The 25,623-nt window shown below is 31.4% G+C and overlaps 1 protein-coding gene across 1 annotated transcript in view; it reads right to left on the bottom strand.

Moving 5' to 3' along the window:
* Nucleotides 1-25,623, bottom strand: part of LOC114332169 (uncharacterized) — a 400,535-nt gene that overhangs the window by 352,797 nt on the left and 22,115 nt on the right. The gene's annotated exons all lie outside the window — the stretch shown is intronic.

Raw genomic sequence — 25,623 nt, forward strand, 5'->3', positions numbered from 1 at the left:
ATAGGTACAACATTTATTGAAGCACACATAAAACATTCCTTTAGCTATTTTTAATAACTGGAAAATAGTAAAAAAAAAATATTTATTAAAGTCCTGCACATCCCTTTTTAGCATACCACGGTTGGATAAAATGGGGTAGGTTCACAATATTTAATTTTTTGCATAAAATTGTCTAAAAAGTATATTTAAGTAGATATAAGGCTGCAAAGCAAAATTTACCTTTGAAAAAACAATATCTTTAGTAGCCAGAAACTTAAAAATAGGCCTTTTTTATGTTTTATTGCAAAATGGGAAATAATACCTTTTATTTAGGACTAGGTACGTATATCAGAACAAAAGTCACATAAAAATATGTTGTTCTATTCTGCAGTATGAGAACACGCTTTATCGCTATTTAAAAAAATTATAGGCCAACAAATAATTAGGTGGATAAAACGGGACATAAAAAACTGTATCCCATTTTATCAAACTTATAAGTGTCACGTTTTGTCCAACTCAGACATTTTTCAAAACAAAAATGGCTCCTGCATAAACGTGAAAGTAAAATTAGATAGACTCAGAATAGGACCAAATTGACACATGAGAATATTCGTTAATGAGTGCTTAATTAAATATAATGGTCACCGGAATTATACGTTTAGATATGTAGGCAATATAATGTAGAAAACAACGCACTTAAAAGTACAAAGTAACAAAAAAATAGAGTCAAACAATTCTAAACACAACAACTTTTCATAAAATAGTGGCATCGAGGTAAAACGAACTGAGAATGTTTAAATGACGACTGAGAGCAAGTTTTCGTCGTTGTCCGATTGATAGCAGCACTAGTTGAGTCTTTAGGCCAGGTATCCCGTTTTATCCGACTATCCCGTTTTATCCAACTCTCCCCTACAGACGAAATCAGGAACGCATTGAGAAAAATGAAAAGAAATAAAGCTCCGGGAGAAGACAATATCGTTATAGATGCCGTAAAGATTGGAGGAGACAGACTTTTAAACAACATAAAAGAATTGTTCAACTTATGTCTGCACCAAAGTGAAACACCTATAAGATGGCATAGTGCACTTACCATCTTGTTACACAAAAAAGGCGATCCAACAGACCTCAAGAATTACCGGCCCATAAGCCTATTAGACTACCTCTACAAGTTTTTCATAAGAATAATAACAAATAGACTGAAAACAAAATTAGATTTTTACCAACGTAGAGAACAGGCGGGTTTTAGGAAAAACTTTGGCACTAACGACCACCTACACTGCATAAAAGGAATTATAGAAAAATCTATCAAATACAACCGACCATTGGCCCTGGCTTTCGTAGACTTTCGCAAAGCATTTGATACGATAGAAATTAACAGCATAATGGAGCATTGGAGGAAAGTTTTATAGATTATCGGTACTCCAAACTGATAGCGAACATATACAATAATGCAACCATGACCGTCCAACTACACAAAGATACCAAATCTATAAAAATCAAAATAGGAATTAGACATGCAGACACGTTAACTCTTTACGGCAGTACTTGAACATGCTTTCAAACAATTAAAGTGGGACGCCAAAGGAATAAATGTCGACGGTGAAAGGCTCTCCCACCTACGATCCTCAGACGACATAGTTCCTATAACAGACAACTTAAAAGAGATTAAAACTATGCTTACTGAGTTAGATGACGCCTGTAAAAAAGTTGGTTTAAACATCAAGTATGGAAAAACACAATACATGACAAACCTGGTACCAAGCGAAAATCCAAAAGTCGACGTCAACGAAATAGCATTGGTCCATAAATATAAATACTTAGCTCATGAAATCCAAATTGCCAGAGACAATCAAACTGCCGAATTACAGAGAAGGATCACATTAGCATGGGCTGCATATGGAGCTCTATCAGACATCTTCAAGAGCAACTTTGCCAAATTATTTGAAAAGGAAGACGTTCAACCAATGTGTCCTTCCAGTCATGACTTACGGCGCCGAAACATTATCGTTAACCCAGGCCAGAGCAACGAAACTTAGACTGGCCCAAAGAAGAATGGAACGGTCACTACTTGGACTGACTCTCAGAGACAGGGTCAGAACGAAGGAATCAGAAGGACAGGCGTCACAGATGTCATAGAGCGAGTAGCATGGCTGAAGTGGGATTGGGCGGGCCATGTAGCCAGAATGAAGGACGGGGGGGTAGACCCAAAAAATTACAGTGTGGAGACCAAGAGAAGACAGAAGAAGTAGAGGTAGACCACCTACACGATGGACAGACGACGTCAAAAGGATTGCTGGGAATTGGTTGCAGAAAGCCCAAGATCGACAAAACTGGAAGAAATTAGGGTATGCCTATGTTCAACTTTGGATGCAGAAGGCTGGATGATGATGATGATGATGAATGTTGTCGCATGTTGGTTCTTGATGACGTACACCCAGTTGGCTCAAAATCGAATACCGTAGGGGATAAGGTGTATTCGAGACAACGAAGCAAGCAATAAACACCAAATTTTGCAGATCAAATAGATGTAGTAATGCGTAGTTATTTTTTTTATTTTTTTAAATTTTTTATTTTTTTTTGTGGAATTTATGGCTTTGGTAAGAACCAATTAGCTTTAATATTGTTAGAAAGAGATATATTTAACATAACAAGTAAATAAAAATCTAATGTAATAGAAAGGGCCTAGCCGGGTAAGATGATGAAAAGTGCCCCCAACTCGATTCGAATTCCATATAAGTCACCGTTTAGCATATATAGTGAAACTAACTTTCTGAAATTTTTAGCCCCCTAAGTGGTCATGTGACCCACCTAGAGCCTAATTAGGCTTTTTAAGTTTTTATTTTTTATCTCAGCTCCATTGAGAACTAGCGAAAAACTTTAAATAAAAAAGTTGTAAGCTTTAAAAAGTTCTGTCCGAAAAAAATTTTGTTTTTAATTTTTGGCGGGAAATTTAAATTTTAGAACGATTTTAAAATTTTAAATGAGTATAAAAAAATAACTTAGACATAAGTTTTCACGAAAAAAATATATAACGTGTATTTTTGCATATTGTTTCACCCTGAATTTTTTCAAATTTTTAAAATTGGTGAAACGCACCTTTAAAAATATAAACCGCATTTTTTCGTTTTTTTTTTTGTTTTTGATACAATTTTATACATGTTTCTCAAAAAAGGTAACACCGTCACTGGAGTAGGTAAAAAACTGAAAACTAATTGGGGTTTGCTTAATAAAAATTTTTTGTAAAGCCATCCATTTTCAAGATACAGGGCGTTGAAGAAATCAAAATTTTACACATTTTTTACGATTTTGCCGAAACTACTGGCAACATTGTAATAAAACTTGGCGGGTTTTAAGAGGTAGTTATTGTACATGTTTTGACATACAATTTTTTCAAATAAAAAAAGGTAGTACGCCACTGACGTATTTCAAATTAACAATCATTTTGAATTCCTCGTTCAATTTGCGATAAAAAAACTATCTTCTCATTTTTTCATACGAGGCGCCGTTTTGCTGCAAAAAATAAAATATCTTAACGCTTCCAAAGTATTCGAATTAGTTTTTTATATTAACTATTATTATTAGATGTAGAAATTACTAACATTATAGTAGTATTTTATTTCATAGAATTTCGAATACTTTGTAAGGGTTAAGATGTTTTATTTTTTGAATAAAAATGGCGCGTCGTATGAAAAAATAGAAAGATAGATTTTTTGTCGCAAATTGAACAAAAAATTCAAAAACGATTATTAATTTGAAATAAGTCAGTGGCGTACTATCTTTTTTCTTTAACCCGCCATTACACGCGCTATGAAGAAATCCCTCACCATATTTGTTTATAACCAATGACATTGTGTAAACTAATACAATAACCTTAAGCACCCAGGAATGCCTTTAGCATGGTTTATGAGAGGGTATGAAAAAGTTATAGAATATTTCAGGCGGCCAGTGTGCTGTGTGATAGTTGAAAGAAGAGACATCCCTCTTCAAGTGAGGGAATTCCTCACTGCGCGTGCAATCACAGTGAAATCACGTTTCTATTATCTCAAAGAAACTTTTAGGTGTTTATTTAATATTTAGGTAGGTTTAATTAAAATATTATTGTTTGGATTAGGTTAGGAACAGTGGCACACCGAGGGGGGTTTGGGGGTTAAACTCCCACCCAGAGCATATAGAAATATATATAAAAGAAAGTAGGAAAATGTAACTTGTCTTTCACAAATAATACAAAAAACTTTCGGTGCCCAAGCAAACCCCACCCCTCCCCAGAGGAAAATTCTAGGTGCGCCACTGGTTAAGAACCCATTTTTAAATTTACCTATTCTAATTGGGAAATAAGCCACAATTTAACTTGAAAATTGATTTTATTGACGTTTCGAATTCCACCTCGGACGTCGTTATCAAAATACAAAATATTAATAGTTAGTTACATAAATACTACAAAGAAATAACTTCAGAACAGTTTTTAATTTTAATTTGTATTTTTAGTAAAATGAATTCGCGTAAAGAACGTTAATTTCTTCAGTGGCTTGCTGAAATTGAAAATTAAGAAAACTTGCTTTTGATCTATATTATTTTTACTTTTGTTTTGTTAAATTAATAAAAAAAATTGGTTTACGAGACTTTCTATAATATGTGAGTACAACCCATTTTATATTTTTACATGTTGACATTCATTCTTCCTCGAAATAAGTCGAATTTATGTAGGTGAGGGCGACGCTCATACGCGTGCAACCACGTCACAATAGAAGACGCGTGTAACGGCGGGTTAAAAAGTTCAGACCATTACCCCAATGCGCGCCAATGATAAATATAAAATTCTTATTTGTATGTCAAAAAATGTATAACAACTAACTTTAAAACTCGCCAAATTTTATTACAATGTTGCCAGTAGTTTCGGCAAAATCGTAAAAAATTTGTAAAATTTTATTTTCTCCAACGCCCTGTATCTTGAAAATGGATGGTGTTACAAAAAATTTTTATAAAGCAAACCCCAATTATTTTTCAATTTTTTACCTACTCCAGTGGCGGTGTTACCTTTTTTGAGAAATATGTATAAAATTGTATCAAAAACGAAAAAAAAAAACCGAAAAAATGCGGTTTTTTATTTTTAAAGGTGCGTTTCACCAATTTTAAAAATTTTAAAAAATTTAGGGTGAAACACTATGCAAAAATACACGTTATATATTTTTTTCGTGAAAACTAATATCTAAGTTATTTTTTTATACTCATTTAAAATTTTAAAATCGTTCTAAAATTTAAATTTCGCGCCAAAAATAAAAAAATAAAATTTTTTTCGGACAGAACTTTTTAAATGTTACAACTTTTTTATTTAAAGTTTTTCGCTAGTTCTCGATGCGGCTGAGATAAAAAATAAAACATAAAAACCCTAATTAGGCTCTAGATGGGTCACATGACCACCTAGGGGGCTAAAAATTTCAGAAAGTTAGTTTCACTATATATGCTAAACGGTGACCTATATGGAATTCGTATCGAGTTGGGGGCACTTTCATCATCTTACCCGGCTAGGCTGTTTTAAATTCGTATTTAAATTCGTATTGTTTGATTTAATTTAATCGCGCGACTGATTACGCGATAAATGAGCGCAACTCTTCCCGGGTTAAAGTAGCAGAGGACTCTTTTGTAATATACTTTGCTCTTTTTCATTTACATATTATAATTTGCCTGTCAAATAAAAAAATAATAAAAATTCCAAACTAAAATTTCAATATAACAATTTACAACTACTATAAAATCTCTTGTTGACACAATTGCGCTTAATGGGGGTACATAAGATATGGATAATGTCACCTCGTTGGCTGATGTACTGTATCGACCCTGATTTCCTGAAGCCATGACATATTTTAACAAAGAGGTCAATTACTGTAGCTCTAGAATATTGTTTGTTGTGCGGGAAAATAGGACGAGAAGACAATCGTTGTGTGTATCTGCCCTTAGGCGGTTCATTCTCTCTTAGTTTATGACTTTCATATTAAAAACCTAAAATAAATAAAAAAAGGTAAAGCATTATTTCCCTTAGAAAATATTTTGGCCTGTTTTACATTGTATAAAGAAAACTCATATTTAATAACTGCTATGTACTTGTACTAATATTATTTTGTTTGAATAATAATGAAAAATGAGTTTTAATAACTTTTGATTACTTTGGACTAAATTTGAGTACAGATATTACGCAGTGTTTAAGACCAAACAGGAATGTCGAAATCAATGTGCAAAATCACGAAAATTGTAGAATTGAATGTGAAAATACCGAATACCTAAAAATCATACGAGGAGTGAGATAAGGCTGTATTTGGTCTCATACAATCTTCATTCTCTACCCTGTGATACACAAATACATTTGTGGACAAATTAGAATACTTAAAAGTCCTTATAATCAAAATTACTTGACTGCTTTCATAAGATCATAAGGCATCATAATAACTAAAATTGAATAAACAACCAGGAGATAAGAGCGCTCCTCAGAATAACTACACCGCGAGAACAATTTCTTTTCTCTTAAAACACTGATTTCTTTGAGCCATCTTTCTTAAAATTTAACATATCATATTAACCTTAAACATATCGGTACACGTATAAAGAAACGAGTTTTTTAAACAGAACTCAATAATTTCTTACAGATAATTTCTCCAATAAAAAGAAATTCATTAATCATTACATTTTTATTTTCTTATCCTAAAGTTTTTTTTTTCTTAAATTGAAAACTACAAATATTTTTCAGTATAAGAAATATATGTTAAGTTATTCTATATTTATGTTTGTGAACAAGAAATTTTCTTGCAATCAAATAAATATTTTAAACCACAAGAAATAATTCTTCAGAAATACCCTCTGTAGTAACACTGTGGTTATACATAAAATAAAAACTTTTTAAGCCGAAATATTACTTGCAAATAGATTTTCTGGACATCTTGGTTATTAAAGCACCCTATGTAACGCACAGCTGAATGTGGCTGAATTTTTATGTTTGTGGGTCACAGTGTTGCCATGCTGTTTTCTATATATTTCTTTCATAATTTCAATCAATGGTAAATGTACCTACAAATATAATAGAATAATAACGTTTACTTCTCCGTCATTATACTAGGTAAAATGACAAATGAGGTGTCAAATGAAAGCTTATAATCCAAGAATAGTACTAAAGGTGAGAAATTAGACCTAGATTGTCTAGATTGAGGAAGCTTATAATCCAAGGATAGTACTAAAGGTGAGAAATTAGACCTATATTGTCTGTCCCTCAAAAAATAAGCGTTATATTCGGGATTTCTAATGTTGACATTAAAAGTTGCACTATTTTTTGTTTCTATAAAACATTTTGATCTAAAACTTACCAGAAAACTTCTTTGTACTCTTTACTTTAAAATAAACGTAATTGAGAAGCAAAATTTTAAACTTGGTCACACAACTTTTGCGATTAAACTTTGCAATGCACAAATCCGCACCTTTTTCTTTGAAAAATTCATAACCTTTATCATGATAAGAATAAAACATGAGGCAGATACCTTTGTCTTTAGAAATATTACAGCTATATAGTGTAAAAATTTCAGAAAAAAATATTAAAATGGAACAGAGTTGTAGCGAGGTAAACGCAAAAAAAAACGTGATTTCTTTTTTTTATTTTTAGGTTAAAATTGCGATTTTGACAATGTTTCCCCACATAAAATTCAAAATAAACTTTATTTTCATTTTGAGCACCCTCGGAAATATAAAGTATGAATAAAATTAGCCATTCATCCCTCTGTGGTCAGTATCTCGAAAACCAAGCGCTTTTTTACGCTCGTGTATAATATCACAAAAATTGTAACGTGATAATATGAAAAAATAGAGGATACGGCAACGATGTCACAAGTGATGGTCGGATCGAACCCCAAAATCTACACAGACATATTAGGGTGCTTTAATATCCAAGAGGTCCGATTTTCTTCCACAAAATAATTGCGCAGATTAACTATTTATGATTTAATCGGCAGTGTTTGTCAAGATGGTGTGATATTAGTTCATGTTCATATATGCAGATGGATTTTGGATTTGTTGGTGTTCTTTAAAAATTAACGGATATTTTGAAGGTACGTACATATAGGTATTAAATAAAAGTAAGTTGAGTAATTTAAGATGTAATAATAATATTGTTGCGTATCCGAATTTATTTATTTATTTATTTAAAACTTTACAAACACTATAAACTAATAGTAGTTACATGTAAAGTGAAGTACTTACTAACTAAGAATATAAACCTAAAACTAATATGCTAAGTAAATGAAAAAGGAAGGGAGTATTTGTGTTTTATGAAATCCCTTAAACCTAGCGCTGATGTGCAAGCAATGTTCTAAGGTCCCTGATTTTTACATTAAATATGTCTATATCAGTTAGTCCATTGAATACTTCATTACATATTTTTAACATATTCACTGGTGACATATTTCTATAAGAACTTGTATAAAATAGATCTGGTTTGGTTATCCTTAACCTACTTTTAGGCAGAGGCGACTTTACCTATTGTGCAGGGTGTGCGGTGCACACGGGCGCCGGCATGTTGGGGGCGCCGAGCGCCAAAGAGCGGGTCCTTTACTATGTTTCAACATAAAATAGGCTTTAAAACGATTTTTGGACGGCGGGCGGCAATCTTTTGATTCGTTTGAAGACATATCGACAATGATTTCGAAATAGGTTGTGGAACCTATAAAGCTCAAATTGCTTGGGACTTGCCGGGCATTTTCAAAGGCGTTTGTACACGTGTCGCGGGGTAATTTTGCGAAATAAGCGTTGACGGAATGGATTATGTATTATGTTTAAGTTAACATGTAAATATAAAGTAAAGCGGCTTTTCTTTTGATTAAAATGATTTAAAAGAAAGATTTTCTGTTATTACTACCACAATTATTGCGACTTTCAGCGGAGTCAGAGCTTCTCAAAAATTATCCGTATTAACAATTTGTTGTTGGTTTTTTTAGTAATACTGAAAATACGTAGTTCATCGTAGATTAGATTCGGGTAGGTTGTTCTGACGCTGTAAATACCTATTGGCTCCCGCCCTTTTAGTCCTTGGGCCCACATATAAAATTATTATTAATGACCACACCGTCGAAACTTTTTGTACTTGTTATTTGGGTGGAGTCGGACAAATTTGGAGCTTGGCGCATTATGGTAGTGGGGCGTTTGTCTGTCAAGCTGTCACGAAGTTGTCAATTTTATGCAAGAAAAAAATTTATAACCACATAGGTCATTTTATTTTAATTAATGGTTTTTATCATATCAACAGCGAAAATAATTTTGTCGGACAATAATATTGGTCCATATGACGCGTCGGACACGCTGAATATGTCAAATTTATCAAAATAATGAATTTATTACCATATGACTAATTTTAACAGAATCTAGCCTAAAACATTTTTACAATAATGTGGTAACCTTGTCGGACAATTTTCAGGGGGTTTATGCGCAGTCGGATGCGCCGAAGATGTCAATTTCCCGGAATTTTTTTATTTACAACCATTTTTCCGACAAAAATAGTAGGATATAAGTAATTATATTCTAAAGCAAAAAATCTAAGTGTCCGACAAAAATATTAGGGCAGGTCGGACAACATAGTCGGACAAAAAATTTAATTTTTATTAGTAAACTATACTCTTAAACTATGCTGGGTTCGTGCATCCTTTATTTTCACAACCATTTTTCCGACAAAATTAGTAGGTTACAAGTAATTATATTCTTAAACAAAAAATGTAATTGTCTGACAAAAATGTTGGGGCAAACGAACAGAAAACTTAATTATTTTAGGTTATCGACGCCCTTAAGAGAAGGCATTGTCAAAAAAATTTTTAAAACAGTTTTTCTCGGTTACTTTTGAATCGATTTAGCTGAAAATTGGTACACACACTAAGTACAACATTTAAAAGAGCCTGACGTAGAGTTGTACCCAAAATTTTCCAAAAAAAATTCCGACAAGAGGGAAAATTTTGGAAAAATTTTGATCTGAAAATTTGTGTACATAGTCCTTGAACAATGACGAACATCGTTCTGTAGTTTCTTTTCTCGAATTTTCAAAAAAAAATTCCGAAAAGAGGGAAAATTTCGGAAAATTTTTTGAAAATTTTGGACCCATTATTTTTGTCCGACAAGTGATCTAATATGGATTACACATGTAAAAAAACAGTACAAAATAAAAATGACATATGTGGTACTAAATAAAAAAATTCCAGGAAATTGACATCTTCGGCGCATCCGACTGCGCATATGCCCCGTGAAAATTGTCCGACAGTGTTACCATAATATTGTAAAAAATTTTTATAGTAGATTGGGTTAAAATTAGCCATGTGGTAATAAATTAATCATTTTCATAAATTTGACATATTCAGAGTGTCCGACGCGTCATATGGCCCAATATTTTTGTCCGACAAAATTGTTTTCGCTGTTTATATGATAAAAACCATTGATTAAAATGAAATGACCAATGTGGTTATAAATTTTTTTTCTTGCATAAAATTGATAACTTCGTGACAGCTTAACAGACAAACGCTCCACTACCATAATGCGCCAAGCTCCAAATTTGTCCGACTCCACCCAAATAACAAGTACAAAAAGTTTCGACGGTGTGGTCATTAATAATAATTTTATAGGTGGGCCCAAGGACTAAGAGGGCGCCAGGGCATCAACTGCACACGGGCGCTACATGGGCTAGAGCCGCCTCTGCTTTTAGGAACTCTTAGGTAAACAAACTCAATTAGATCACAGTCTGTGTACTTAATACTATTAACAATTAGGTATATAAACATAATGGCCTGACTGTTTCTCCTAGTGGCAAGTGACTGCAACTGAAACGAATCCAACATTACCCTGTAAGAGACCATATATGGATATTCCTTGTTTTTTCTTAGGTATAAAAATCTTAGAAATCGTTTTTGAACTTTTTCGATCCTTTCTGAGTTTGAAAATGCAATTGGAGACCAGATGTTTGAAGCATATTCCATATGTGGTCTCACCAGGGCATTATAGAGTTTTATAATTGTGTTTATTCTGGAGTTATTGCTATTTCTAATAACAAAACCCAAGGCACGATAGGCTCTGTTAGTTATTTCACAAAAGTGTGTATTGAACTTCATGTTTGTTTGAAATGTAACTCCAAGATCCTTCATAACACTCACTCTCTGCACTCGATCACCGTTAATACAATAATCTTCAATAATACTGTTAAGTTTTCGAGTATATGAGACTACTGCGCACTTTTTAACGTTATGAATGGTTAACGTTATGAATGGTTAACGTTATGAATGGTTAACGAATGGTTATAAAAGAAACATAATAGTACCTTTACATGATTTTTAGGTATAATGATGGACAACTCTGAAAGAAAGGAGCATATTATTCTAACTGGGAAATAAGCCACAATTTAAAGCTGGGACAGAATGATATAATATATAGCTTCAGAACAATATTAAGAAAGGAGCTATTAACCAACTGCAAGGCCTTCCAGAAATGGTAGAATTTTATACTTGCAAGTACCTTTTTAAAAATGTGTATATTTATGTATCAAATAATAGGTTTCTTGAATGTATCGTCTTCTATAAAAATATACAATACAAAGCTATATCAAACATGGCGGGTGCAACGCTGATCATGTTTTATGTTTATATATATTTGTGATAAAGAAATCAGTTAGCCTAAAAGAAATATTTTAATGGTTAAGGAATTTTATTGCCAAAAACTGTGAATTAGTTAATACGTATTAAATGACTTAAGGTGATACAGTAGCGATCAACAGGTAGCAAAAACGCGTTACAAGATTACGGCTGTAATTTTGAATATTTTTTCGAGATATTTGGCACACGTATTCGTAATATAATAAAGAATGGCGGTACAGAGCCCAATTTGAAAAATATAATAATATGTGGAAATTACTCTGTAATAAAATACAATATTAAAAAGACGAGCCTGTACCGCCATTAAGAAGAACAAAAAAATACACTTTCTTCAAATAAACTTTTTTATCCAATGCCTAGATTTTGTGTCATTTTGGAACTACTAAAATTTTTTATTTCATTAGTAGTTCCAAAATGACACAAAATCTAGGCATCGGATAAAAAAGTTTATTTGAAGAAAGTGTATTTTTTTGTTCTTCTTAATGGCGGTACAGGCTTGTTTTTTTAATATTGTATTTAATAACAGAGTAATTTCCACATATTATTATATTTTTCAAATTGGGCTCTGTACCGCCATTCTTTATTATATTACGAATACGTGTGCCAAATATCTCGAAAAAATATTCAAAATTACAGCCGCAAACTTGGAACGCGTTTTCGCTACCTGTTGATCGCTACTGTTTCCTCTTAAGATGTAAACTAATAATACTTTCCAGTAATAAAATTTTTTAATGATTAGGTATGCTGTCCCTTTTAGATTATAAAAATAAAGAAAATTACATATTATGTCTGCTTCAATGTTTTACATTGGTTGTATTTTCCCTCTTGTTTTCGCTAAACATTGTTTATATAACTTAATATTATGCAGATGAATAATTAATATTTCATTAACAAAAAGAAAAAAATAATCAAATATGTGTAGGTTAAATAATGCCATGTTTGAACTAAATGTGATTGATTATTATTAGTGTTAATAGTTCTTATGTGGGGCCGTATATTTGTTGTTTTTTATTTCCTGAATTCGTCAAAATAAATATCTATATCTTTATAAAAAATTTTTTTGTTAAAATATTACTCTTTTTATATAACGATTTTGTTTTAGTAAATTGCTGATATACAAAGTGCTATTAACAAAAGAAGGAAAAATTGAGGAAGTTGTATTTGCCTCTCCATCCTTTTATTGTTGTGTAGAAACCAGTGGTTTAAGATTGGAGAAAATATTTGTATGTAATAATAACGTTTAATATCTTGTTTTTATTAGTAAATAATGATTTTACCTTAACACAATGATTTATTTCGCCGTATGTAATATCACTTTATTTTCAAGAAATATTAATTTAGTTCTAAATATACGATTATATTTCTTCGAAAATATATTTCTTAACATTAAATACATTAATTATTAATAATAAGACAATAATATTCCTTACTAACAAATATTATTGCTCAGAAAGAATAGTTTTGTAATGTCAAGAAAATATATTATTCATATAACGAATAAAATTAATTAACATCAAGTGTAATTTCTTTCTGATAAATGAGTTTGAAGTTTGCCAGAAAGTGATAGTTCAATCATGTTTAAGATATATTGGTTTGGCTATAGTAAAATTTATTTGAAATATTTTAGAAAATTATATATCACATACAACGATATATTTCTTAGGCAATATGCCAAGTCGAACTTTCTTAAATATAAAGTTTCTTTATAACAAGAATTTTTTTCTCTCGGTGCAGTGATCCACCTTTAAGCCGATGAGGGCCTTACTCAAAAGCCAAAATCTTTCTCTTATTATGAAAGAGTGAACCCCGTGAAGACACCAAATTACAAATGAAAAGACCCTCAGACGAATAAAGAAGATCCGAGAGGTACTGAACACCATCAAATGTCGAAAGCTACTACAGTAGGTACTTTAGACACATTATAAAAAATTCATTTCTATATGATGCCTTTACCATTCAAAGAGAAGAATTATTTGGAAGGCGAGGTCCAGATAAAAGAAATACATCCTAGTTAAAGAATCTTAGAACCTGGTTCAAAATAACGTCTGTAAATATTTTCTGCGTTACCACAGAGAAGCAGACATTGCTATGATGATTGCCAACACTCACCATGATAGGTACATAAAGAAGAATCAGAAAACTGGCCTCTAACGATCTAATCGCGCTGATCACAGAAACCGAGTAGTTAAGACAGTTGATAAAACATAATAAGAAAATACTATTTGGGTATTTCTCTTATTTGTTGCAGCTGCGATGGATACTATGTAACCATAAATATAGTCGGTTCGCTAAACTCAGATACAATTGGCTAGTTATTTTAGTAAGTTATTTTGCCAACTTCGTAAAATTAACAAAAAAATAATTACTAATTAGTTAATAATTACTACCTAGTTAGTAATTTTGCCAATTTTGGCAAAATGGGTCAAAAACAAAAAAAATACCTAAAAATTACCAGTTGTGTCTGAGTTTAGCAAACCGATTATACTAACAAAATATTCTAAATCTGGCGAAAATATTGTCGCGATTTATATTGAAATATTGAGGCTACAGCAGAAAGTCTATGACTCTCCGACTACCCCAGAGAACATACTGTCTTATTTTCTAAAATAAAAGATGTAATTTAATCGATAAAAATTCCTGAAATTGACATAATCACAGGATAAATCCTGCAGACACTAGGCAATCACTCTTTTTATAAATCGGTACTATCTGATACTTCTGCCAAGAATTGGTACCTCTTCTTCTCTCCATATGGCAGTACATATATCTTTAACAATAACTTTGTTGCATTTTGTGCCATTTTTTCATCATTTCCCTTGGTATTCTGCCATACCATGGCGCATTCCCGTTTAACATTTTACATTTCTTCAATAGCCTTTTGCAGCTCATTTATGGTTGTAGGATCTTCTATTCTTTGGTTAAACAGGTTGTTTTCTTCTTGATAGCAGTGAGTTTGTAGCATCTCTTTCTTGGAAGTATTCTTTCTGTCTGTTTTATTCTTTCTATTATACTCTGTATTTAATTTTCTTCTGTGAGAGAACTTCGTCAGTATTATTCTTTGTGTTTATTACCTATTGATATTCTTTCTGTTCACATTGATTTTAAAACCCCATAGAACGGTTTCTAAGTCTCTTTACTGTTTGTTTCCATCTTTTCTTCAAATTCTGTCAAGTTGTCCGGTGCAATTGTAACAAATTATTTTAGTAATTCTGTGTATTTTTATATTATTTACAGTTTTCGGGTGTTTGATTTTGCAAGTATATTTTCCAAGTAATTTTTTCTATTTCTTTACAATTTTTGTTTCTTCATTTCACCATGAAATTTGATTTCTTTTGTTGCCCTTCTTACTTGTTTTTCACATACTTCTTTTGCTGTATTTATAAACTGGTAGTTCCATAGTTGTTCTATATTTCGACACTCTATATTTTCATAATTATTTTCTAGCTTTTGATATTTGGTCATCTGGTACTTCTCAGTATTTTCTTTTATTCTCAATTTATATGACTTTTCTTGCAGTTTGCTAATGTTGTTATTATCTGACTTATTTTGTTTTATGTTCATTAATTCAAAATAGTGGTTACTTCCGATTTCTGGACCCTTCCCACCTTTGGTGTCTATAAAGTTTCTTCTGTTATTTTTTCCACTAATATGTAAACACTTATCGATTCCTCTTCTCTACTTTTAACTTATATTATGTACTTGTGGATATTTTTGGGTTTAAAAACGTTTTAGTTATTACTAAACTATGTTAAATACGGAAGTTTGACATTAATATTGTTTTGTGCTGTATCCCCACATTTTACTAATATCTCGATTACCTTTCTGGTTGTTTGCGACTATTCTGCTATTAGGCGAGGTATATAGTCCATGCGGTGAGACCGCTCCCGTCTGAAATAATTTCTGATCCGGTTTCTTTGTGGATTCCTATTCAAAAATGTCCCCTACAAATCTGAAGGGTGCCGGACGGAATTTTTGAGCAGAAATTGTTTAAACAATAATTAATAATTATGTGACAATACCTATGATTTGTAAAGATAATTATGTAATGATAATTGCTTACCCTAAAGTAAGTAATTCACTTTTGTTTGATCCTGTAATTTTTACATTTATCAATCATATTTGTTTAGGGTTAGATTAATTTTAATTCCAACAAATGTTTTTTCACTGCTGTTATTATTTTAAATATTAACAAAAAATTTAAATTAGTTGTTTGTTGTTTGTTACAAACATTATTTGGCCTCAGCGAATATTTGGAGTTCATTCTCAGTAAGCCAATTGGAATTTATAACTGGAATCTGATCCCATGATAAATAAAATTACTAATAAAAAATGTTTTGAAATGTATTTTTTTACATGAGAAAAAGTATTGTTAATAAAAAAATATATTTTGTCCTGTAATGACTAAAAAACAATTGAAAAATGTACTTATATTAAGTACTACTTGTATTACTATAATCGTGGCGTATATTGTGCACCACCGGAAACAACAAATAATAAACTGTAAATTACGATCTTTCCAGAACGACGTTTATAACGAAACTAAAACCAATTATTGTAAAGCACATTCCAGTGATAAGTTAGATGGATAAAAAGATCAAATTTAGATTTTTAAATATATTTGCAGTAGAATTCTTATATCTGGCGTACAAAATACGCCAGCGGGTGTATTTAAAGGTTAAATGTGACAGTTGTCAAAACTAGGAATTTCGTTGTAAATAAACAGAAACAATCTAACTAAAAATATTTCCGCTGTCATAATCTAAGTTGAAAATTCCCACTATAATAATAATCTGATTTGATAGAATTAAACACGTGATGAAAAATCTTACTATACGATTGGAAATTAAACTCATTAAAAAATAATCTTTTTTCAAAAATCGGACAGGAATTTAGACATTTTTGACAACATTTTTGAAAGAAACGTTCGATATTTCCTTATACTTTGCCGTTGCCTGGAAACGAAAAATAACTGTATAGAAATGTTATTTCCTTACTGCAAGGAATTATTCTTCCCTAAAGCAGATTCAGAACAAATTTATAAATAAGCAAATGCGTCAAATTTGATAATTCAATATTTTTCTGACAATTCAATATTAGATGGGCTGGCTCGTTTTGGCTTCAGAGCTGTGCACGCTAGCTCTGCTGAGGAAGTCTGTAAGGCAGAAACAGCTGTCCAGGGATTGTGCATCTCTCTGAATCAAAAACAAGCAAAACCATCTTTTACTTTTCAATCTTTACTCAGATTTGAGTACTAGGAAGTTTCTTTCAGTCCTGTTCCTAGAAGAATAAAAACGGAGTATTATTGCATATAGTAGGATCCTTTTTATTTTCTATATTCATCGTCTGCTGTCTTATAAATTGTAAAAGTCGCAGACTCAGGATGTACCAGAAAGAATTTCCAACAAGAAAAGTTTCAGATTTAAATAACGATTTACCATTTTAATTTTTATTACAATGGTGGATTCTGTATCTGCGACTTTTCAGTTCATTCAATATTTTTGTTTCTATAGTTACAAAACCTGTATTTGGTGGCATCACGAATATTTGAGTCAAAATAATATGTCTACTTGAAAATTTTACCATGTTTATTTTAATATAATTTAAACGTTAGATTTTCGGCAAAATAGTATGGATACCTTGTAGGAAAAGCCACATTCCTGGACTCTCTATTGCCTTGTCTCGGCTTGTGCCTCGACGGCAATTTTTTCATCGTCCGGGAATGTTAAGTCTTTCCTATGAGGTAGACAATGTACTATTTGAAAACGCTTAGCTACTAGATATTAATTGCACAACATTACGGCTCAATATTTTTGTTTTAAATACTAGCAATATCCAGCGGTCATTCAATCAAACAAGGCATTCTCAAACAGGCTTTCTCAAATTTTTCAATAATGAGTAATCATTTTATGTACACTTAGTTTATATTTCGTCATAGTTTACCGTGTTCTCTCATTATAAATTATGTATCTTATTATATTTGAACACAATAAAATAGACCTGGATCCCGCGTACAAAAAAAAGTTTATTTATAGCAAGCTGAAAATTTGTTAATAGCTTGACGGTGTCTAGTCGGACAAACTTTGATGTATGGGAACACTGGAACAGGGGAAATTTTAATTGTGGAACGTGAGTTTAATTGTAGAACTTATCATCCTTACAAGTTTATGATTGTGAAAACTAGCAGGTAGTTTTTAGTACATTCTTTTACGGTTTTTGCTGTAAATTTTAAAGAACCGCTTGGATTGACATGAAATTTGACATACGCATAGAAAGAAAAAAAGTGATATGGTGCCGATGTGTGCTTTTGTCCTATGGGTGAGTTTCACCCCATCTCGGGGATGAAAAAATATATGTCCATGATAAGTCCCGAAATGGATAAACTGACTAATTTTAAGCAACTTGTTCTATAGAGTTTTTTCACCAAACCAATACTTTTAGAGTTATTTTCAAGTGAATATGTTCATTTTTCAACAAAATAACCACTTTTTAGACGGTTTTTCGCAAATAACTTAAAACGTAAGCATTTTGTTGAAAAAAATAATGTTAGCAAAACTATAGCATATGAAGAAGTAAAAAAATGGTGTATATATTAGCTCTCTGTACCTAGTAAAAGCAGAGCTATAGCTAATGAGAAATAGGTTCACATTCGGAAAATTTCAAATAGAATAATTCATTGTGAAATATCCAAATGATGAAGCATTCTTGGGAAAAACATATTACCACTTTTTAAAAGTGTTTAAAAAAGCCTTGTTTCTGTTTTTATATATAAAAAAATTCTCGCATCAAATGTAAACAAGTTACGCTCAAAATAAAGTTGGGCCCTTTTGTTTTGGCAAAAAAAAATCAGGAAGATCACCCCCCAATTAGCAACTTAAATGAAATTAATCGTTACCGCTTCATAAGTTACTTTACTTATGTTGTGTTTATACAGTGAGCACGTAAAGGTTGGAATAAACTCATTTTATCGAGAATGGACAATTTTGGAAAAAAATCCCGAAACAGGTCGATTTATTTTTTTAAATTACGACTTTTTGGCATATATATCATACTAGTGACGTCACCCATTTGGGCGTGATGAAGTCGTCGATGATTTTTTTAAATGAGAATAGGGGTCGTCTCATAGCTCATTTAAAAGGTAATTCAATTCTCTATTCAGTAATATAAACATTAACATAATTATTTATACAGGGTGTCCAAAATTTTTTTTTACTTAAATTTATTGACATAAAAAGAAGAATCTGTGTAATTTATTTAATTTAAAATACATTTTGCTGCTATCACAAAACAGGAAAAAATGTTTATTTGACAAATAAAAAATATTGTTTTTTGCAAACTTAATATTAAAGCAGCCACCCCTGCCTCTTGATAATTTGAGCATTTAATTAAGTGAAAAGCAATAATTTTTTTCAAATAAACTTTTTTCTTCTGTTTTCTGAGAGCAGTAAAATGTATTTTGAATCAAATAAATTACACATATTCTTCTTTTTATGTCAGTAAATTTAATTAAAAAATTTTTTTTCGACACCCTGTATAAATAAATATGTTAATATTTATAATGCTGAATATAGAATTGAATTACCTTTCAAATGAGCTATAACATGACCCCATTCTCATTTAAAAAAATCATCGATGACGTCATCACGCCCAAATGGGTGACGTTACTAGTATGATATATATGCCAAAAAGTCGTAATTTAAAAATAAAAATTGACCTATTTCGGGATTTTTTTCCAAAGTGGTCCGTTCTCGAGAAAATGAATTTATTCCTATCTTTACGTGCTCATTGTATAATCTGTAAGTTTCATCGATTCAAAGTGCTTATTTTTGAAAAAATTGGGTTTGAATATAAAATTTAAAAAAAAATTAATTTTGAAAAAAATGCTTTTTTGCAGAATAACTAAAAAACTGTTAGAGATACCAAAAATCTTAAACAATAAAAAAGTCAGCTCTACTTTTCTGAATATTTTGTATTTTTTGTTTTTCTGTAAGACAAAAACTGGTTAAGATTCGGTGTTTCTAAATTTGCATACACTCGTGATAAGTGACTCGTTCAAGCCGTTTTAACTACAGCTCCTTCAAAAATAAGGACTTTGAACCGATGAAACTTACAGATCATATAACCAATACGTATGAGAGTAAAAAACTTGTGAATTGGTAACAATTAAGTTCATTTGAAATGCTAAGTAGAGGGGGATTTTCCCGATTTCTTCCAAAAAAAAGGGACCAACTTTATTTTTAGAGTAACTTGTTTACTTTTGATGCTAAAATTTATTTTTTTTTTAAAACAAAAATAATCATTTTTTGAAACACTTTAAAAAGTTAAAATGAGGTTTCCCCAAAAATGTGCTTCGTTTTTTGGTTATGGCACGTTAAAATATTCGATTTGGAATTTGACGAATATGAACCTATTTTTTATTAGCTGTAACTCTGCTCCTAGTAGGTACAGTGACCTAATATATACACCATATTTTTCACTTTTTTTCTCGACCAAATACTTACTTTTTGAGTTATATGCGAAAAACCGTCTAGACTAAGAGCCGCTATAGGTGAAAATTCTTAATCATTTTAGGCACGACGGGACCCTATAACTTAAATAGTAGAACCTAAAAGAAAACCTTTGAACACTGTGCCGTCACTTTTCAGTGGCACATGCGTCTACAGTGGCGCATCAAACTTTCCACTTATGGACGGGATACATAAATTAAAAAATACCCTCCCTAATTACCAGAATTTAATTTTTTTCATTTTTTTAAGTTTTATGTGATTAAGACATAAGATTCATCGTAATTTTAACCCAGCACCCCCTTCTCCCTGCCCCCACCATCAAAAACTTTATTTTTCGATTTTATTTTTTTTTTGGTGGGATGCAATCAATTTTAAAATTTCAAAAAATTTACACGCATAGCTAAGGGTTTTATAAAACACGTCTATTTTTTATAGATCTGTAGGTTGAGTGTACATAACCTCAAAAAAATTTTAAAATTTTTTTTTTGAAAAAAAGTATATAACTTTTTTTTGGGGATAGCTGCAGATCTAATTTTTTCTTAGTCTTATGTATTTTATCAAACACTATATTTCTGATTTTTTTCAGATTTTTATGTAACGTTGGTCACCTTCAAAAATCCAAAAAAACTGTTTTTTAAGGGGGTTTTGGGGGGTTTGAACGTGATTTTCTGATTTTTAAATACTCTGAAGAACTCAGTTACTTCAAGTTGCATATAACCTATAAAAACAAAATTGATTTGATATATTATGAAGTCTATAAAATAGGGAAAATCCCCCAAAACCCCCCAAAAGACAGTTTTTCGGATTTTTGACGGTGGGGAGACTTACGGAAAAATCTGAAAAAAATTTAAAATATAGTGTTTGATAAAACACATAAGATTAAGAAAAAATTAGACCGGCAGCTATTCCTCAAAAAAAGTTATACGCTTTTTTGAAAAAAAAAGATTTTTTAATTTTTTGAGGTTATGTACACTCTACCTATGGGTCTATAAAAAATAGGCATGTTTTATAAAAGCCTCAACTATGCGTGTGAATTTTTTGAAATTTTAAAATTGATTGTATCCCACCAAAAAAAAAAATAAAAACGAAAAATGAAGTTTTTGATGGAGGGGGCAGGGGGAAGGGGGTGGTGGGTTAAAATCACGATGAATCCTATGTGTTAATCACATAGAACTTAAAAAAATAAAAAAAAAATTAATTCTCTTAGTAAGTTCTGTTAACTTTTAATTTATTTATCCCGTCCATAAGTGGAAAGTTTGATGCGCCACTGTCGACGCATGTGCCACTGAAAAGTGACGGCACAGTGTTCAAACGTTTTCTTTTAGGTTCTACTATTTAAGGTATAGGGTCCCATCGTGCCTAAAATGATTAAGAAATTTCACCTATAGCGGCTCTTAGTCTAGTTTGAAAACGTGGTTAATTTGTAGAAAAATTAACATATTCACTCGCAAATAACTCGAACAGTATTATTTTGGTGAAAAAACTTTATAGAACAAAAGTTGCTTAGATTTTGTCATTTTATCCATTTCCGGACTTATTTTGAACATATATTTTTCACCCCCAAAAGGGGGTGAAACTCACCCCTAGCGCAAAAGCACATATCGGCACAATATCACTTTTTTCTTTGACTTGTTAGCTATGTGAATGCCAAATTTCATGTCAATCCAAGCGGTTCTTTAAAATTTAGAGGTTTTGCAATATTTTACCTTTAAAGAACGTACTATTTTCAGTTTATTCAATAGCAAACTTTATAAATTATAATATATGAAAAAATATTTGTCTGACAAATATGTTGCGCATTTTAATAAGTCCGACACGTAGAACCTGTCAAATGACAGGAATTATATTGGTTGTAAATAGCAGTCTCATTTTTGCATGAGAGTCTCATGAAATGGTAACAAATGAATTGGAAGTTTTGTCCGACAAAATAACATAAGGTGCTGCTGAGTGTCCAAGTCGCTATGAAATTTTTAAACGCATTTGATAAATTTTGACAGCTTAAAATAACTTTCCTTCGCAAGTTAAAAAATTGAAATTTTGGTAGAAATTGTATCGTTTAACCACGGGAGATATTTTAAAAAGGGCGAATTTAGACATTCACTACTTTCTCCCATAAATCTTAGCGTCTATTTTTAAATATACCGTAGGCCCTATAGACAATGCACTACCCTGTTATTATATAAAGCGGGGGACTATTATTATTGTATAAAGCATGTATTCGACATGGCAATTGCATAAAAAAGCGTCAATTCTGGTTGGGTAATTTGGGGAACAAGATGTGTTCTTTGGTTACGTGGTTGGCAGAGGTGATGACAATTTATTTATTAAAAAACTCTAACAAGAAGTAAAACCACTTCTATGTAAATTGGTATATTTATTAAAACTTAAAAATCCCAATGGATTGAATAAAATATGTCCAATTCAGAACGTTTTCAGACCTATCGGTCCATCATCAGTGAATGTGCATACTTGCTAAATGCTTTAGCAAGTATGCACATTCACTGATGATGGACCGATAGGTCTGAAAACGTTCTGAATTGGACATATTTTATTCAATCCATTGGGATTTTTAAGTTTTAATAAATATACCAATTTACATAGAAGTGGTTTTACTTCTTGTTAGAGTTTTTTAACTATATGGTATACAGCCAACCTAGGGAACTTCCCTTTTAGTTTAATTTATTTATTATTATCCAGGTTATTTATAGCGTTCTTCGCCTTCCGGTTCCCAGTTTCCAGCTTCGTGGGTCGTTCCTTTTGCCAGGGTGAAGATTCCTTTCCGATATTGCCTTTAGAATGCCGCCTAGCCATGATTGTTTCGGCTTTCCTCTCTTCCTTCTTTCCCTTGGCGTCCATTTTAGAATTTGTTTTGGCAGTCTGTCGACGTCCATTCTTTCTACATGGCCATACCAGATCAGTTGTCTCCTTTGAAATTCGTCTGTGATGGTTGACTCGACTCCCGTTACATTTCGGATTTGGGCATTTTCTATCCTTTGAAGCCTTGATTTTCTAGCCGATCTTATCCAGAAGTCCATTTCCAATGCAAGTAAGGCGTCGTTCCAGGAATTTAGTAAGTTGAATTGCCATCCCTGAATAAGATCGTCTCCAGTATTATAGTGCTTCATTTAAATAGATCTTAAATAGTACTGGGGAGAGGCAGCCTCATTGTCGTACGACAATTTAAAGAAGTTAGTTGTTTCTGGAAGCGTTCTGGAGATACGACCAATAGGACGCTCACCAACCAGATGGCTTGACTAAACTCAGAATTCAGCTGAAAAATTAACCCATAGAACAGCTGAAGATAGAGACCAATTAAGAAAACTTGTTAGGAGTATTGAAGTAAATCGCGATCCCCAGTAATGGAGAAATAAAACGAACAGAAAACAGAGAGAAAGAACAAATAACACTAATATTTGGCAAACTAAGAAAATAATCGTCCTATTAGTCGAGGAAATTAAGCTGAAAAAATGGCAGAACCTCGCAATTTTTTCGTCCAGCATCGATTTGTACAAAAATTTGGTTTTAGGCTCATTACACCCTCTAGTTCATTTTCTATATTCAGCCGTTGTACGCTTTTGGTTTTTTAAGGGTGAAAACTACCCCTAATTGTAAAAAATTATAAAATATCATTTTAACTTTAATATTGTCAACATTTGGTTCTTATTAGTTATATAATTATTGTTTTATACTTGAAGATATACTATCATAATATTTAAACCCTTAAAACCACCCTTGTTGGAGCTATATATAAAAAATTTACTTATCCTAAAAGAATAATTTCGGCTTGCATCGATTTACATAAAAATTTGTTAATAAGATCATCTCACCCTGTACTTCATATTCTATATCATGCTTAAGGGCGTTGATTATTTTTAGGGGCGTAAACTACCCCTTATTGTCAAAAATTATATAAAAATATCTTAAACTTTAATATGGGTAAAATTTGGTTTTGATTGGTTTAATAATGATTGTTTTATACTTAAGGATATAATATCATAATACTTCAACCCTTAAAAACTACCCTTAATAACATTACAATTTTTATAAGTAGATATTTTGATAGATCTATTCAGAACAAAAAGTAGAATTAAAGAATTAGAAAAACATTTATTTACACAAAAATACGAATATACAAATATGTACAAATACAAATGCAAAAATAGTTTTTTAGTCATCTTCTAGTATACGAACCGGTTCTGTTGTATTATACATACATTGAAAATTATCCACAAGCGGACTATCCGAATTTTTCGAAAAAAAAAAAATTCGTTTTATAAACATAGCTCCTTCATTTTGGGCGATAAAAAGTTTTTTGAAAAATGACTTTGTAGGATTTTTGAAGAGTTATAAGACTGTGTAAACTAAATTCCGCAGGATCCCTTAGTTTTTAATTAGGGTGGGTTTAAAGGGCTCGAACAAGGGGGTGTTTGCTCGTAAATAGAGGCTTTAAACAGCTATACCTCGATAACTTTTCACTGTAATGAAAATCTATGTGCAACACAATTTTAGTTATTAAAAAAGCTACAATTTAGTAGTCCATAATTTTTCCGTATCTTCAGTATTTTCGAAATTACTTTGAAGTAAATGGTGAAAAATGGGAAATTCCAAAAAATAATTTTGGTTTATACTCCAATTTTTCTAAAATTGGGCCTTTTAAATAAGTTAAACTTCTTAGGTGTATTGATAATATAAATATAAAAGAAATTACAGAAAGGTGAAAACCAATTTTTAATGAGGAGGGTAGTTAGGGGGTTGTTTTCAATGATTTTTTCATAGAGAAAAGCAGGTACCGAACTTTTTTGATCATAACTCGCTTAATTTTCAGGCTAAAAACTTTAGATAAATATTATTTGAAAGGGCTAACTATATACTTGAAAAAAGATTATCGAATTTTTTCTCGAAAAATGCAAAGTTTTTCCGTTATTTTACTTTAAATATTTCAAATTATGCATTTGACGAAAAAAGCTAAGTTTTAAAATGCCGTATCTCGTTTTGTATAGGTCTTAAAGATATTACAGAAAAATAATTTAGTTTCTGTTACTAAAAGATACAATTTTGATATGTACAGTTTTTTTGATTAAATGCATATTTTTCGAGGTATTCTCAAAAAACCCTATAAAAAAGTCGACTTTTCATCGAAAAACTGTTGCTTTCAATCGCGAATAACTCGAAAAATATTAGTTTTACGAAGAAAATGTAAAAAACATTTTTTTCTTAGAATTACTTTTTACATCGATTTACATGGTTAAAATGTAATAAAAAATTCCCACCCCCGAGATGGGGTGGCAACCACCCCCAAGGTTTTAGCGTACAGCGGTATGATATAGAAAATGATCCTTGGACTATTCCCTACCTTCTGTGAAAATTTCAAGTAAATCCATTCTTGACGAAAAAATTGCGAGTCAACATGCTTCATTTCCTCGACTGATATCCAGCAAAATATTTTATTTTTTTTATCTTTAAAATCACTTTCGATTATATGTATA

The sequence above is a fragment of the Diabrotica virgifera genome, chromosome 8 (genome assembly GCF_917563875.1).
Source record: "Diabrotica virgifera virgifera chromosome 8, PGI_DIABVI_V3a".
NCBI classification, from domain to species: Eukaryota; Metazoa; Arthropoda; class Insecta; order Coleoptera; family Chrysomelidae; genus Diabrotica; species Diabrotica virgifera.